This window comes from Fistularia commersonii, chromosome 25, assembly GCF_037954325.1.
Source record: "Fistularia commersonii isolate RoL2024-O1a breed Wild chromosome 25, RoL_Fcom_v1.0, whole genome shotgun sequence".
In the NCBI taxonomy this organism is placed as follows: Eukaryota; Metazoa; Chordata; class Actinopteri; order Syngnathiformes; family Fistulariidae; genus Fistularia; species Fistularia commersonii.
In genome coordinates, this window is record NC_141308.1 from 1,983,584 (window position 1) to 2,001,255 (window position 17,672).

Sequence of the window (17,672 nt, forward strand, 5' to 3'; positions counted from 1 at the left end):
ACATCCGTTTTCCCTGACTTCATTTTACAAACAGCGAGGCAGGGATACTGTTAATGCAGAGAAAAACACCTAAAATCTCTGCTGTTCACAACCACCTTTCCAATCCTTTGGTCTTATTACGCCTGGAAGAACATAAGTTGGGGCCCAGACACCATCGACATGCCAGAAAGGCAAATGAGCTCATCTCTCTGTTCTCCTCTTTATCCTCTTTCAAATTGCAGGATATGCAATATATATTGATGACAAATGAAAACCAAAATAAAAAGACAAAGCTAAATTTCCTGTGTGGTATTGCCAAGAAATTACATTAATCCTGTCAGCACTTAACAGACACAGATTCTGTTGTAAGAGCGCTAAATCACGACAGAATATCACGTTCTCTAAATAGTCATATGGAGACTTACATTACACATTTTCAGTGTTTTGTTAATGTTACAAAAGTCCTGGGTGCCACATAAATAGGGCAGAAACGGAAAAGTTGGAATGAGAATGTTATACCTGTCTGGCTGAAGGATGAAGATGAATCAAATGCATTTTCCACTTTAAATGGTTATGTTCTGCTGGAAAGCCATTTTCAAACCTCATTGTCAGATAGATTGTGAAAGGATTGAATGATTCATGATTTACGTTGCTGATGTTAAGGTTTGCAACTGATTGCCTTTGGTTGATGCAGAGACTTTGAGTTAGGGTTTAGGGGTTGAGTGATTCGGACACACACACACACACACGCACACACACACACACACACTCAAACAAATATGTATACATATATATGTATTTGTCGTCAAAAATAATAAATACATATGAAAAATTAATGAATGTGTAACTAGGAAACTGCAACAATTATTGCACTTGATGCACATTATCTGAATAAATATATTTAGAATATATTTAATTTTCCCAATTCTGAGTGCAGGATAAACGGCAGATGATGGATGGATGAATATATATTTAATTTTAGGAAACGTTTTTTCATTGATTTTGATGGTCTTTCTTCATTAATATAGAAATGACATTTTCGTAATTACAAAACAAGATTTTTGTACACTTGGTACACTATCCCCTCTTACTGAAGAGTAAAGAAAATATATCATTTTCTTGTTTTATTTTTGCTCAGATATCAGTATTTCAAAATATTCCCTGAGATTTAAATTTGCTACTCTAAAAGATCCATCATCTCCCAACCCTGGTCGGCCTAACTGTGATGATGTCACCTAATTTATGTATTCCGGGTTTAGCAGGTCATATGGTTGTCCGTCAAGCTTTGTTCATCTCAGCTCCACTGCTATTAGCATTTGAAAATTCTCATAGCCATAGATACTCTACATAGGGATTTCAAAAAATGTTATTTTTACGGGGAAAACTGAAAGGACCAGAGGACATGAAAAGGAGGGTGGGATGTGGAATTGGCAGGATGTTTTCATAGCTGCCATGGTGATAAAATAGGAAATATATCACTATCCAAATGTAAAATTACCATCTAAGGACACAGACCATCCCCATTTTCTATGAAGCATCACTATCCATGGGCAAAATCATTTTCCCCCACTGAAAGGTTTAACCTGATGATTGACCACGTCATTTGATGGAAGAAGATAATTTTGTTTAATGTATAGATTCTACTGGATCACTTTCAAAAGATTGAATTTTCAGGGTTTATGGTAGATTTTTAAAACACAAAAGGGAAAGTGTCTTGTGACTTTAAATTTTAGCTCTAAAATCCCTGTGTTGCAATGAAATGGGCGGATGCTAAATTAATGACTATAAAAGCCACTTCACTATTGACTGTCAAAGGAAACACTCCCCTCCCATCTCCACTGTGTGTCCATAGGCCAGCTTTTCATACACAAGTTAGCACAATTGCAAGCCCTTTGACTCTTACTGCACTTATTTAGTTCCCATATGACCTTGTAGCGCTGTGAAACTAGCCATGCTGCACGGCCGCCCAATGGGGCAATAGAGATAGTTTGACCTAATCAAATTTTTAAAAGCCGAATAGTTGATGTGAGCAGTGAAGAGAAATAAAAATCACAATGTGCATGATATTGCTCTTCTGTGGCTCTTGTCCTCTACACTTCAAGGCTTCAGCTGTCATAAGTGCTGATAATAATAGCATTGCCATATGCTTCTGTCCACAAATGTTATGATTGGAAAGCAACATGTCATGACTATACATTCCGAAACAGTATCTTGGATTAAGGGAAGGATAGACTTTGCAGCATTACTAAAGGGAATCCGTTTCCAGACAGCCTGACTGTCATCATTGCCTGCCGATTGACACTTGACCAAATCGGATATGACTCGATGTTTGAATTTCAAACTCTTTAGCCAAACACATTCCGTCAACTGCTGTAAGCGGAAAAACTGAGGTCCAACATGTTGGGAAAGCCCTTAAATCTTCTGGCTACCCTGATTCTCATTATTTATCAAGATGGAGCTGGAAGAGGGCAGCCTGTCAAAGCAGCTCCGATTATCTTTTACTCTTTACTCTTTATTCTTTTGAGTTATTTATTTACCTGTCCATTCTTCTTTCTTGGGTGAGACTACACATGTCTCTCCAGTGCACTGTATTGTTTGCCACAGTGGTCCCCCTGCCAATACTGAGGAGAATGATAAAATACACCTGGGAGGAACTTCTCCAAATGAGAAAAAAAGCTGGACTCCCTGCAGTGTGTAGCTATGGTGGAGCACCGATGGGGGAGGAAAGCCGGTGTGACGGTGAGGGAGCAGATCGAAAGGGACAGGAGAAGCAAACCTTTCCTGCCCTCGGTTATCATGGGGAACATGAGGTTGCTTGCCAACAAATCCGACGAATTGGCAGACTTTGTCTACAGCCAAAATGTCTACAGGGAATGTAGCATGCTGTGCTTCAAAGAGACCTGGCTGCAGGTGAACATACTGGACAGCGCCATTGATCTGCCCAGTTTCATGCTGATACCCATGGACCAAGGGAGATGGAACAGCAAGGAGAGAGGAGGAGGGCTTGCAGCATACATTAACAAGAAAAGGTGCAACCCTGTGAATTACCGTGAAGGTTTCTGTGTGCACCCCTGATGTGGAGCTCATGGCGGTCGGACTTCACCCCTACTACCCTCTGCGTGAGTTTTCACACTTCATCCTGGTACTCATCTATGTTCCTCGGTCAGCAGCCGCAGTCAGCGCAAGTGACGTCATCCACTCGGGGATCATGGATCTGCAGACGCACCACCCCAGTGCTCTCATCCCGATCAGCAAGGACTACAGCTATGTCCCCCACACTCCCATTCTCTCCCCCTTCAGTCAATACTTAGACGCTGCAACAAGAAGGAATTAAACCCGAGACCTTCTGTATGCAAATGTAGCAACGTAACAGCATCAGCTTCTGAGGACAGTCCTCCCTCACTCCGCCTCGTCATCTCATCAACCATGGACAACTGCCCCTCCACCACACCATTCCTTCCCCCAGAGTACAGACACGGTTAAAACCTACCCCCCATCCCGCTGCCCACTGGAAGCTTCCACAGACAGCTCCCTAATCCCCCTACTACATCCATGGGAACATTAAAAAACACAAAACCACTACTCCCTCCCTCCCCCCGCCCATCAGCAGTTCCCTCAGTTGAAAGACCAGCGATCTGCTTCCCTGGACCATCTGCTCTGCAGTTTGCGTACAGGCTGCACATGGGTGTGGAGGATGCAATCATCTTCCTCACTCACTTCCTCACTCACATTGCCCTACCTCATCTTAGGGGGTGCATGAAGCAGGAAGCACTGTGAGTCACCTTCTCCTTCTCCAGTGCCTTCAACAGCATCCAATCCACACTCCTCAAGGACAAGCTGCTGAGTGTGCAACTTCACCCTGACATCACTGCCTGGATCCTAGACTACCTCACAGGACGGCTGCAGTATGTCAGGGTGGATGGCTGTGTTTCCAAGGCAGTCGTGTGTGGCACAGCCTGTGCTGCACAGGAGTGCCCCAAGGTACCGTCCTGTCTCCATTCCTCTTCACCCTCTTCACCTCCAACTTATGGTACAACTCCAGTGCCTGGCACCTCCAGAAGTTCTCGGATGACTCTTCCATTGTTTGATGCATCAATGATGACAGCAAGGAGGAGTATATAGGTTTGATCTCGAGTTTTGTTGAGTGGAGCAAACAGAATCACCTACATCTCCAAGACCAAGGAGATGGTTGTGAACCTACAGAAGAGCCGGAGGATACAGGTATCAATCACAATCTAGGGTGAAGAGGTGGATATAGTGGACTACAAGTACCATGGAATCCACATTAGCAATAGATTGGGCTGGTCAAACAACACTGATGCACTCTCTAGGGAGGGTCAGAGAAGGATGTTTTTCCTGAGGAGACTGAGGACGTTTGGTGTCTGTTGTGGGATCCTCAAGACCTTGTACCAGTCTATGGTTGCCAGCGCATTCTTCTTCGGTATAGTGTGGTGGTGAGGCAGTGCCAGGACTGCTGAGGTAAATCAGCTCAACTAGATAGTAAGGAAAGCCCGCTCTGTGGTGGAACTGAACCTGAACCATCTTCAATCAGTGGCAGCGGGGAGGGTGAAGGGCAAACTCAGAGCTATCTGGACAATCCTTCCACCTCCTGCATGACGAGTTTTGACTGATGGGCAGCTCCTTCAACGGTCCATCCCACCAAACCGAATGCTTCAGACACTTCTTTATGCCTACAGCCATCAGACTGTACAACAGCAGTGAGGTGAACCTGTGCTGCTTCCACGATATCACTACCTTAACCCATTCATTACCGCGCCCATTCACATGCCATGGCCTAACTCTGCTGTCTTTCTTATCCTTGTTGGTGCCAGCCTGCACACATCCTGCCTTCTTTTGTTATTTTATTTTATTCTTGCCATTGCTGTTGTCACTCTATTCATAGCTTTCGTTCTGGTTGTGTATTTTTTCCACCCTTACTGTTCTTTTATGTTGTCGATTATTATCCCTGTTGCTGTTGCTGACATTTTTATCTGCTGTCTATTTATTCACTGATTTCTTTCAATCCCTGTCTTCTGTCTCTCTATTTATATTTGTATTCATATTTATTTTAGTTTTTTATTTTCTGACATTATAACTGTTATACTGCTGTGAAAAAGGATTTTCAATCAAGGGATCAATAAAGTTTCTCTTATCTTATCTTATCTTATCTTATTTTATCTTATCTTATCTTATCTTATCTTATCTTATCTTATCTTATCTTATCTTATCTTATCTTATCTTATCTTATCTTATCTTATCTTATCTTATCTTATCTTATGGCTCTTTTTGGGAGTAACAATGATGGACAGGATCAAGAATTAGTCCATCAGAGAAACAACTCATGTTAGATTTTGGAGAGAAGACCAGAGAAGCCAGATTGAGATGGTTCAGTCATGCACAGAGGAGGGATAGTGAACATATTGGTAGAGCGATGCTAGAATTGCAGCAGCCAGACAGGAGGTTTCGAGGAAAACCGGAGACAAGATTTATGAACATAATGAGAGAGGAAATGAGTTAGCTGGTGTGAGAGAGCAGGATACAGAGAATAGGGTTAGATGAAGAAGGTTGTTTTGCTGTGGCGACCCCTGAAGGGAAAAGCTGAAAGGAAAAGAAGAAGTAGTTAGTGCTTATTTTGATTTGCTCAATCTCTTATGGGTTGCTAACTTTTTTATGTTTGTCTGTTTGTATCATTTTGCTTTTGTGGGGTACTTTTAAGTACTAAGTTCTGAACATTTACACTTTCAGCAAACTTATAAATTAAACTTTTCATATTCTATGAATATCGGGAATGTTTTTTGCAACTAAAGTATTACAATTAAACATCTAAACAGAGCACTGTTTATAAATCTGTCTCTTACAGCAATATGGAAAGATTCCAGATTCAAAGTGTTTATTGTCACATGTACAGTGTAGAAATGTGTTTCGTGTTTCCCTGTCCAGTGAAAGTTGTTTGTTGTTTTTTTCCTGTGTTGTTTTGCTTTTGCCTTTCCTATGGAAAACAGAGCTGCTTCCATTCAGTAAAATGTAGTGATCATGAAAGTAAGAGAAAAGGGAGTTGATTTATGTATATTTTGCACAATTTGGGATGTATTGGGCCTTATGGGTGTAGTTGCATTAAACGTATGATAGAACAAGAAAAGTTCAGTGAAAAATGTCACCCAAATTTGTAGATTACGCTATTTTAACATTTCATAGGGAGTTGAACAACGATGTTTGTTTTGTCTCTCACACTCATTTGTAATGAGGCTGTCCATGATGTTGAAGAAGAGGTGAAATGACTGTAAAGGGGAAAAATGACTGTAGCTGGCTGAAAACGTCAGATGACAGATTTTTTTTTTTTAACAGATGATAAGAGGCCATAATGCAACAAAGTTGATAGCGAAAAAAGAATGTTTCTTCCCTTTGATATGGATTGTATTTAATTGAATATTGTTGCTCTGTTATATGGATACAGAGTTCTTTAAGTCCATCCTCCACCTGTGTCATCTTCATGGATGGAACATTCAATGATATCATAGAACAACACAGTTAGAATTAAGCCTACCTGTATTCACCTGTACCCGCATTCATCAAATGGCATCCATTAAGCAAAATACTGTAAGATCTTCAGGGTGAAATATATGTTTTTGTATGGTCTTCAACACAACAATTGCTTCATTTTTTTTTTTTTTATTTAAAAGATGCATGGTGCAGTGTGGTACAGTATGGTGTTCCTGGCTGTGGAGACACCCACAATTAGGGTATAGACATTGCAAAATGTTTCCATCTACATTTTTTGTTTTTCACACATGCACATACGTATGTGTCCACATACTGTATGTATGTGTGTGTAGTTTAAGTTTTTTTGCACTCCAAAGTTTCCTCACGCATGTGTCTTTGAAAATGTAAATACTGTGAAATATATCTTTATTAAAAGACCTGTAAAAATAAAGAAAACGTGAGCAAATGAAGCTGTCACACTTTTTGACTAATTCAAGGCTGAATGACGCAAATACAATTAACTAGTATGTATCTTAAAATTACATCTGATAGTAGATGCAAGAATGAGGAACTGCATTTATCGATCATGTTACTGACTGAGGTTTAAGGTGTCTTTTTTCCAAAAGTCCATACTGGTAAGGAACAAGAAAAAAACAACAATGTAGTTTTTGAGGAAGCTGGACATAATTGCATACCAAACCCCAATATTAATTTTGCTTGTGACAGAAGAATCACACCTATTTTATTTTGGAGGGGTTGGCAAATTTTGGTGACAACATGGACTTAACATTGTCTTGAGAATGTATGCCAAGACTGCATGACCAGAACAATGTGGCATGGTTGATACTTTGCGAGGCCTAGTGACTTTGTGAACATGAAAAAAGCAAGAATGGCTTAAAAATTAGTTGGACAAGTATAGTCATTGACCAAGGTGGTGCAACATCTATTTGATCAGTTTCTTGAAGGCTGTAATGTTAGGCTTTTAGTCCTCCAAACCACGCTATGCACAGGAGACAACAGCAGCTAAACTAAGCACGAATGCTGTAAGTTACACCAGCCACTCACAGGATCTTTTTATATCCTTGATTAAGAATCTGCCATCCCTAAGTGCACAGGTCATTAAACATTGTCACTACATGCATCTCATGAGACAATTTCTGGTTAAATCACTTTCAGTCATTACATGTTTTTGATTTTTACACAAGAAGAATGTGTTTTTGTCAAGTCATTCGGAATGTGTAAGAAGAAATCATAACAGAATGCAAGGAAGAGAACCACCAATTGGACATTCACACAAAACCAATGCCTCGTCAATTCTAAATTAAATGTCTGATTTCATACTTGGGAACCAAAAACTGCTGCTTAACGAGAAATTGCATGATTAAGCATAATCAACACAGCAATGTAGTGTGTATATACCATGAGTATGTACTGCAAAAAGTAGATCATACATTTGTGAAGGCAAGGGTAGGGCAATGTGTTTCAAGGGGAAGTGATTCCTCTTGGGAGGTGGTAATGCAGCCTCACGGCAGCATGGGCCAGTGCCTCCCTGAGCCAGCCTCAGAGGGCCATGGACTAGTGTGTGCCTGAGCAGGTCCCACGCCCGAATAAATGCAGAGGGTTGCGTCAGGAAGGGCATCCAGCGTGAAGCTTCTAGCAAAACCAAACATGCAAATCAGTCACAATAACCAGATCATACCGGATCGGTCGAGGCCCGGGTTAACAATGACCGCCATTGGTACCGATGACCTACAGGGAACCAATGGAAACTGGGCTTCTGTGGGTCAAAGAAGGAGAGAAGGAAGGCGTGTTTGGAATCAGGGAGAGAAGAGGAAGGGCAAGATGCAGGGAATGAGAAAAAGGGACTTTGAATATTGGGACTATGATAGGAAAAGGTAGAGAGTTGGTCGACATGAGGCAGAAAAGGAAAGTGGATATACTGTGTGTCTGGGAGACCAGGTGGAGAGGTAGTAAGGCTAGAAGCTTAGGAGCAGGCTTTAAGTTGTACTATCATGGTCCTGACAGGAGGTGAAATTGAGTAGAACTTATCTTGAAGGAGGATTTTGTTAGGAATGTTCTGGGGGTGAAAAAAATGTCAGATAGACTTATGAGTCTGACACTGGAAATTGAAGGTGTGATGCTCAATGTTATTAGTGGCTATGCCCCGCAGGTAGGATGTGAGTTTGAGGAGAAGGAGAAGTTCTGGGATGAAGTGATGCAGAATATCCCCAGAGATGAAAGAGTGGTAATTGGTGCAGACTTCAATGGGCCCTTTTTTCTAGAAAAGACAGGAACATAGGTAGGAGGACGCAGGTAGACGACATCATGTACTGTATAGACGCAGTAAATTGAAAGGGATCATTGACTGAAAAGTGGCTGTAGGTGAGAGTATAGCCAGACAGCATCAGATGCTGGTTTTTACGATGACTCTGCTGACAGGGAAGCTCAAGAGGACAAAGGCAGAGCAGAGGACAAAGTGGTGGAAGCTTAAAAGGGGGGAGTGTTGTATGGTTTTCGGGGGAGGAGATGAGAAAGGCTCTGGGTGGTCAGGGAGAGCTTCCAGATGATTAGGCAACAACAATAGTGTTAGGAGAGTAGGGTAGGGAGACTTGGTGGTGGAATGAGGAAGTGCAGGAGTATGTACAGAGAAAGCAGTTAGCAAAGAAGAAATGGGATCCTAGGAGGACTGAAGAGAACAGATAGGAGTACAGGGAGATAGAACGTAAGGTAAAGATAGAGGTAGCAAAAGCAAAACAAAGGGCTCACGATGACCTGCATGCTTAGTTGGACAGTAAGGAGGGAAAGAATGATCTATGCAGGTTGGCGAAACAGAGAGATAAAGATGGAAAGGATGTAAAACAGGACCGGGTGATGAAGGATAGAGAAGGAATTGTATTGACAGATGCTAGAACACACAATGAAGTTATGGGAAAGAGTTGTGGGAACTAGACTGAGAGCATAAGTCAGCATTTTTGAATAGCAGAATGGCTTCATGACTAGAAAGAGTACTAAAGATGCAGTATTTGGTTTCAGAATACTAACAGCAAAGTACAGAGAAGGCCAGAGGGAGCTGCATTGTGTTTTTGTATACCAAGAAAAAGCATATGACAGGGTGCCAAGAGAGGAACTCTGGTATTGTATGAGGAAATCTGGAGTGGCAGTGAAGTAGGTCAGACTGATACAGGACACTAGCTCTGAGACAGTGGTGCGGTGTGCTGTAGTGGTAACAGAGAATTTCAAGGTGGAGTTGGAACTCCATCAGGGATCAGCTGTGAGCCCCTTCTTGTTTTCAATGGCAATGGACAGGCTGACAGATGAGGTTAGACAGAAATCTCCATGGACCATGATGTTTGCAGATGACATTGAAGAAGAAGAATAAGAAGGAGGCGGTATGATGTTTCTCACTTAGATAAGAACAGGGTCTCCGACACTGGACAGCAAGTTGAAGATTGGTTGAAAAAGATTGACAAGACCGGCCTGCTTGAGAAATACAAGTGCTTGATCTACCATCACGGCCTACCCAAGAGATTCATGCAGCTTCTCATTATGTGTTGGGTGCCACTGTAAACAGTGTCGCCTCTTTGCAAATTTTTTTTTTTTTCTTTAGCCCTACGACACCTCATTTGTGAGATGTAGAAAAATAAAATGGAAGCATTTAGGAGATGGAAGGTTTGCCTGACCCAAACACAAGAACACTTGTGTTTGTGACCCTAGGGCATCTTAAGGTGTTTATTGTCAAGGAAGGTGAATGGAGAGCTGTGCCAGGGCAGGGTTGTCTCCTGGGGAAGGTCATGGGGGTCTCAGGAACCGGGGGCTGGCAAGGAGTGGCATCAGGGGTCTCAGGAACAAGGCAGCGGTGAGGAAGCGCAAGACAAAGAATCCAGAGGGAAATGAACTTCCAAGGAACAAACAACAATCTGGGACCAAAGGGCTGGTGGCAGGCTCCTCCTATCCTCTGCTTGATGAGGCCTGATCAGCCGCAAGTGTGCCGGCACCCCCAGCTGGAATCAGTCATTTGCTCAATCAGGGTCACTGGTGATGAGCGCTGCTTCCAGAGCCCTAGGCCCGGATCCCAACAGGAGAAGTTTGAGCAAAAATGAGGGACATAGATTTGTTTGCAAGTGCTTTTCACCCTGGACTAACATACGCTCGATTTACCTTTTTAATACCTCACTTGCCAAACTAATCAGTTGAATAGATTTCACATTTCTTCAATTAAAATGATGGTTGACAGTAGTGCAAAGTGTCCCCCTGACTTCTCACTGCTGATCTCAATAAATTAGCTCATTGGGGGGGGGTTGACCACATTTAAAATGGATACATAGGACAGCAGGTACAATGTAGGTGATTGCCAGACTCTCGACTCAAACAATGTGAATGAGATGAAAGTTAATAAAAATTACTCCATGAAAGAAGAAAGAGGTGAGAAAGTGAGGGGAGAAAGTGAGAGGAAACCATATGTCTCCTTGCCAGGTTAAGTTTATAATGAACCTATAATTGCTGTAGTAAATTTAGATTGATTACATTTAGATGTGGTTGGTTTACAGCAGTTAATTTAGTAATTATTAGTTATGTATTGCATGTATTCACATGAATATAAGTGCTCAAAACACATTTGGATATATCCCACTGATATATCCCACTGTATCAACTCTGGTTTTGCATTGAAGGTATGAAGCACACATTTTCAGGAGCATGATTCTGTAGATATAGATGTTATTACTCTGATAAAAGAGTTAATAAAGAAGTGTTCCATATTTTGGTGTATTTCTCAAGGATTACTGATGTATCAAAGAGACAGAGTTTAGAACCTGGAAAATGTGTTTTATTGATAATCACTGTGAAATGATATTTTTTCTTGTGCTTTCTTTGGTCATTGCACATAATTCTTTGCTCAAGATTTGATTTTAATTTCTTTTTTTTTTAAAATTAAACAACAACAATGATAAATTATTTTCTGGGAATCAATTTTGTAGTGGTTCTATATCAGTGTAAAACAGACCAGAAGGCTTTGCTTCTCAATTTATTGCAGAATAGAAATGTATGTGATGTCTTGTCTAACCAAGGGTAATACTGCACTTATCTACAAGCTGTTCTCAAAAATGGTGTGTTGGCAAATTGCGGGGATATATAAGAATGGAAAGCTACATCTAGACATGTCCTTGTATCCCGTGTACCCCTCTTCCCTTCAGCTCTGTGACCTTTGACCTAGGATGTCTAATTAGCCAACTCCTACACCTTAATGTAGAAAAATCAGGAGAAAAGAAGATCCACACATATGTAGATGAGAAATGCACTCTGGAGTCCATGTCAAGGTCTTCCACACTCTCAGAAGATAAAGTGCATGAAGTCAGCAATGCTACTATGCAGTCTATCACAGTCCCATCTCGGTTTAATTATTCAAGGCATTTTGTAGTTAATTTCAAATTAGTACCTTCAAAAATGTCCATTTACTCTTGAAGACTCTCCTCTTCTATTTTTTTTCACTGTTCTTTACTGATGTTACTGTCTGTCAAAGCAATTCAGACCATATTCACCCATTTTCAAAGGAGTAGATCACTCTGCAGTAGTAATTTAATCCATGTCATACCTCTATGACAAATTTCCCGCATACTATTTCATCATTATTTGATAAATGTGTCTCCCTTATCAACTACTAACCAACGTTACACTTTCTGCAACCACTTGTGATGGTTTGCACAGAATGATATACATCCACAATGTGTAATCATATAAACATTTGGCTGCAACATGCAAGTAACTTTGGAGACAACATTTGTACCAGTAATGGTACAATATTGACTGACATTTCTCTCATTTCAAGTTAAACATAAAAAATTACCATGGTCTTATAAGGAAATCCCCATTGCTGTCCGGATGTTGCTGCTCAGGAACATTGTTATTGTTTTAAAACTATCCTGACAGTGACTTGACCGGCAATAAAACAGTTCTTTAAAAAGTGGTATTGTGGTGGACATTACGGGGCGTGACCTCTCAACACACAGGACTCGGGGCTGGGGTGTGATTTAGGTCCCGGGCATTTTGCTCTACAGAAGTTTGTTGTTAGTTTTGTTTGGTGTTTCAGGAATAAAGTTTGAACTCCTCCAGTAATGAATGGTCATGGCTTTTTGAATTGTATGGTACACTTTTACATTTGTAGCTTTGTTTGGTTTTTCCTTTCTTTTTTGGTTTTGATGAGAATCCCAACTGATTCCAATGTAAATCCAAGGGCATTACTATTTTTTTTTATTTTAGTTGCACAGTTCTTAAAATCCTTATTGACTAGTCATATTGATTTAAACTTTCAATATTTGACACAGCAGATATACATATATTTGACTGTTACAGAAAAAAAAAAACTCTGGCTTCCAACATCCACCAATATTATATATATATTATTATAATGAGGAATCAAAGCTAGATAGCCCTTTTGTAATGCCAGTAGCGTAATCCAAGTAACTGCTTCACATTTAGAAATATGAAAAATGGGTTCCCATTTATTGCAAAATTGCAGGAAGATGGCCTTTAATTTTGCATATCACCTTTGTGAAAGTCAATTACAGAGATACACAATTTCTTCATCCTTTTCTATTTCACATGGTCTTGTTTTTGAAATTATCAGCCAAGGTGACAATGCATATTCATTACTGGATTCTATGCGGCACATTAGTGCTGTTTGTAGGTGGACTTGCACTTATAATCAAGTTAAGTCCTGAATGACTACATGAATATGTCGTACTCTTTTACCCTTTTCTGGACTCTGTCTGTAATGACTTTGGGTTTTGAATAGAATATTGCAGAGAAAAAGAAAGATCATTTTAATGCTTGGTGCTATATTGAACATTTTTTTGCGGTGGAAGTCAAAGCATTTTCTAATCATGTTTCGAAAAAACCTTTTAAACGTTAGTCTGTAACTTACTTCTCAATACACAGGTTTTAATCCAAAAACAATCAGACTGGCATTACTTTCGTGATCCTCATGTTCAGGACTATTAACCTCAACATTTGAAGTTGTTTCTCAATTGACAAAGATACATAAGAATAAAATATTGACCATACAGAGAACTATTGGCTCATTAAGGAACTAGCCTTGCTAATAAGCTTGAAAGAGTTCAATGTAATATTAATGGTATATGATTTCTCACAGCTACCATTTCAGAGACCATTCAGTGAGGTCCCCTAATTATTGATGGGCCAAATTACAAGAAAGACTTCATTACTTCCCCTGGTCAATGAAGAATTCATGAAAGCTTGCAAAGTGCACCGCATGCTAATGGAAAACTGTAATAAAGACTATTTAATACGTCTATCACCATTTTTTGTGTCATCTACTCCCATTACCAGCTAAAATGTAAAGTGTGAGCACATTGCAACTTATTTTTAAAAGCTATATGTGCAAATACAGAATTCCTAGATTTATCCTTCCAATTCTTTCATTGCTATTTCATCTTCATTGTCATTTTGTACACAATGCAGCCCCTGGGCGGCACAGGCCAATGTCTCCCTGAGCCAGCCTCGAGGGGACACAGGCCAGGGACACAGCCCTGGGCCAGTCCCAAGCCCAGATAAATGCTGAAGGTTGCGTCAGAAAGGGCACCCGGCATAAAGCGTTTGCCAAAACCAAACATGCAAATCAAACCCATGAGACCAGAGGGAGCTGCATTGCATTTTTTAGACTTAGAAAAAGCATATGGCAGGGTGCCAGTAGAGGAACTCTGGTACTGAATGAGGAAGTCTGGGGTAGTATGTTAGACTGGTGCAGGACATGTATGCTATCTGTGAGACAGTGGTGAGGTATGCTGTAGTTGTAACAGAGAAGTTCAAGGTGGAGTTGGGACTCCATCAGGGATCAGCTCTGAGCACCTTCTTGTTTACAGTGGTGATGGATAGGCTGAGGTCTTGAGGAAGACCTCCCACCTGGCAGAATAGGGTTAGATGGAGATGGTTGATTCGCTGTGGCGACCCCTGAAGGGCAAAGCTGAAAGGAGAAGGAGTAGAAGACGTAATTTTGTACACATTATTAAGGCAGTTATCATTCTTTTTAGAAAGCCAATGGTATTTTAGTGTTGTGTATCACTTAGATGATCACTCTGTCAGCCCGTCTAGCAATTACGGTTCAATTAATCAACTGATTGTACTTTGGTAAGGGCATATGACTTCAAATTACAAATTAAGTTCAAGTGATTCTGCTCATGGTTATTGTCAGCTATTAGAAGATTCCTACCAAACAAGCAGTTGTTTTATTGCGGTAGCGAGATCCCCTCACGTTGGACCAAATGGTGAAAATGACATTGTTAACCCCCATATGAAACATGCCTTCCAAAGTTCACTGTAGAAATAATCTAATATGGCTGTTTTTGGATTAATGAATTGCTGTTTTATAATAGTTTACGCTTTATAAACCCTCATGGGCAAATTTCTTCTCTGCATTTAACCCATAATGGATGAACCATGAGCAGTTGGCTGCCATCTATCAGTGCTAGGGGAGCAGTTAGCAGTTCAGTGTCTTGCTCAACAACACTTTGACACACGAGGAGGAGCCAGAATTGAATCAGAAATGTTAGGTTTTAAGGACAATCGCTCTATCTACTGCATCACTTCACCCCTGAAAAGATACAAAAAAAAAACTCATCAGAGGAGAATGTGAATGCAGTCCCCCAATATCAGAAATTCTGCACTCAAGATTCCAATAATTTGGGAATTCGCAGGGGTCAGCACAACCGTAGTGCAATGGCTATGGCTGAGGCTCAACCTGGGTGAATCACCTTCTTGATCATGGTGTCTCCCCTCCCAGGTAAGTTTATGTCCTGTTCTGGATTTGTGACAGCATGTATTAAGTTCACATTTAGACAGTCTTAAAATATGTTACTATGTCCCTTGGTTGTGTTTTGTCACTCTAATTAAGAAGTTTGATAATGGCCCAAATACTTTGCCAAAATAGCTTTCTGCGTGCAACTTTAACCTCTTTTTTCCTCATCTAATTATGATTTGTCAGAAAAAAAAATACAGCAGGACACAACTGACTGCAGAAAAGCATATAAGAAACAAAGAAATTACACATGAAAGGGGAAAAAAGACAGGGAAGAGCAAAAGAGACAGGCGATTATATGAATTCTTTCACAATAGTTGCCTTAAACTTGAATCTTCCTACCCACACTTTTTCACAGTAAAAGAAACATACCCCTCACCCCACGCCTCCTACATCTTTTGTGCGATATCTGACGAGTGTTGTATGATCACGCTGAATTGTGTAAAGTAGTGTCACATACTCCTATTTCAGTAACATTTTCGCTGTGATTGTGAAAGTACTGACTTTTGTGAGGAAGGCACTCATTAACTTGTGTGCTTCTATTAACGTCCACTGATATCTCCCTTTCAGTTTCACCATACTTTGGTCTTTTAAGATGTCTTTTGTTCTCGATCGCTTTGTCTACAGTGAACTCTGAGAGTTCTCTCAGACAGACACAATTCAGAATCAGCTGTCTCTTTTTTCTGCTCTATCCCAAACCCCTTTTATCCCCAAGCAATGAATGGTAAGAGAAATGCTATGAGACAATTAGACAAGGCCACATGATGCTGTAATGGCTGAGCTCACTCCCCCACAGCGACACAGACATTGATCTTCCTCCCTGAGGCTCTATGCTCATGAAAAGGGAACATTCGAACAAACACAAACACATGTTGCAGCAATGTGTGTGCAATTGGTGGACACTGTTGCCTGAGACTGAATGTTTTTGAAAGGCATTATGATGACTGGATAATTCACACAGAGTACTTCAGCTGCCAAAATGGCCTCACCAGAATATCTCTTTATTATGACTCTTCTCACAGATCTATGTTTTTAATTTTTCTTAAAAGGATAGAGTCTGATTGTGACCTCAGGCTGCATGTAGGGAGCTCATATTGTTTAGATAACACCACAATGGCTCTTTTGGAGAGGTAAAGACAACATGTTACCTTGAGGCAATGATACAGTTCATTCTCTAGTTTTCCTCTGCAGTTTCTACAGCCTGCCTGTCAACCTTCATTTTCCTTATCTTGCCTTGCTTACCTTACACCCCTTCCTTTCACAGCAGCTTTTGTTGTGTATATAGAAAAAAAAACATGGAATATGCCCTGCTTGGAAATTTAATAGTACGTCTTTATGCCTGACAGGTAAGATGTCTACCTTTTGCATGGAAAAAATATTTGTAAGAGTATTCCTCTTCTGTCTTACGCTTTTCTTCAGCTTCCTTTTTCTTTTTGTTTCAATTCCTTTCATGTTCAGTGATGCAAATATGTCATTTTCTTTCTCTCTTTCAGTGCAGGTGTGCGAAAGCGTGGAGGGGATTGAAAGTGTCATTTTGGGCTATTTTGGGCCTCTTTTTCACTCACTTTAGTGAGCAGGTAGGACACAAAAACCTGACATATGCATCAAGAATGAACAAAGCTGTGGTTGCTTCCTTGAAAAATGAAGCCCAGCGGATTACTAATGGTGAGGTCATCAACAATACCTTCATACAGGTGTTGCCTGCCAGAACGTTGCACAAGGACCACCGCCTCTAGTGCACTGCTGTTCATTCTAAACCAACTGTGAGAGAACAATTTCAGAAGATTTGGAAAATTCAGATTCAAACCTGAAACACTGATGCACTCTACAAAAAGGGTCAGAGCAGGATGTTCTTCCTGGCGTCTGTAGTGGGTTCCTCAAGACCTTCTACCAATCTATGGTAGCCAGGGTGCTTCGTCGGTATAGTGTGCTGATGGGGTGGTGCCAGGACCGGTGAGGTCATTAGTCTCAGTAAGTTAATGAGGAAAGCCCGCTTGCTGGTGGTGGGACTGAGCCTGGACCATTTTCAATAGGTGGCAGTGGGGAGGATGACAGACAAACAAGGAGCTATCCTGGACAATCCCTCCCATCCCCTGCACAACAAACTGTGGCTGATGTTCAGCTCCTTCAGCCAACAGTTAATCCCACCCCGGTGCAGAACCAAACGCTCCTTTTTGCCCACGGCCATCAGACTGTACAGCAGCAGTCTGGACGGCACACAACTCTGACCAGCCTGAGTGCACCTGTGCAGCTTCCGCAATTCCACAATCTCACTACCCTTCCCCATTCACTAACGTCATTCACTAACTCTACTGTCTCCCTGTTTGTCCCAGTTCACACACATCCGGCCTATTTTTGTTATTTATTTCGCTATTTATTGTTATTGCTATTTATTTTTGTCACT

General features: G+C 40.9%; 1 non-coding gene across 1 annotated transcript; it reads right to left on the bottom strand.

Annotated features, from left to right (window-relative positions):
* Window positions 1–15,093: 15,093 nt before the first annotated feature.
* Window positions 15,094–15,261, bottom strand: LOC147218801 (U1 spliceosomal RNA). Its single transcript, XR_015108760.1, has one exon. It is a non-coding gene; the product is annotated as a U1 spliceosomal RNA (small nuclear RNA).
* Between the last annotated feature and the right edge of the window lie 2,411 nt (window positions 15,262–17,672).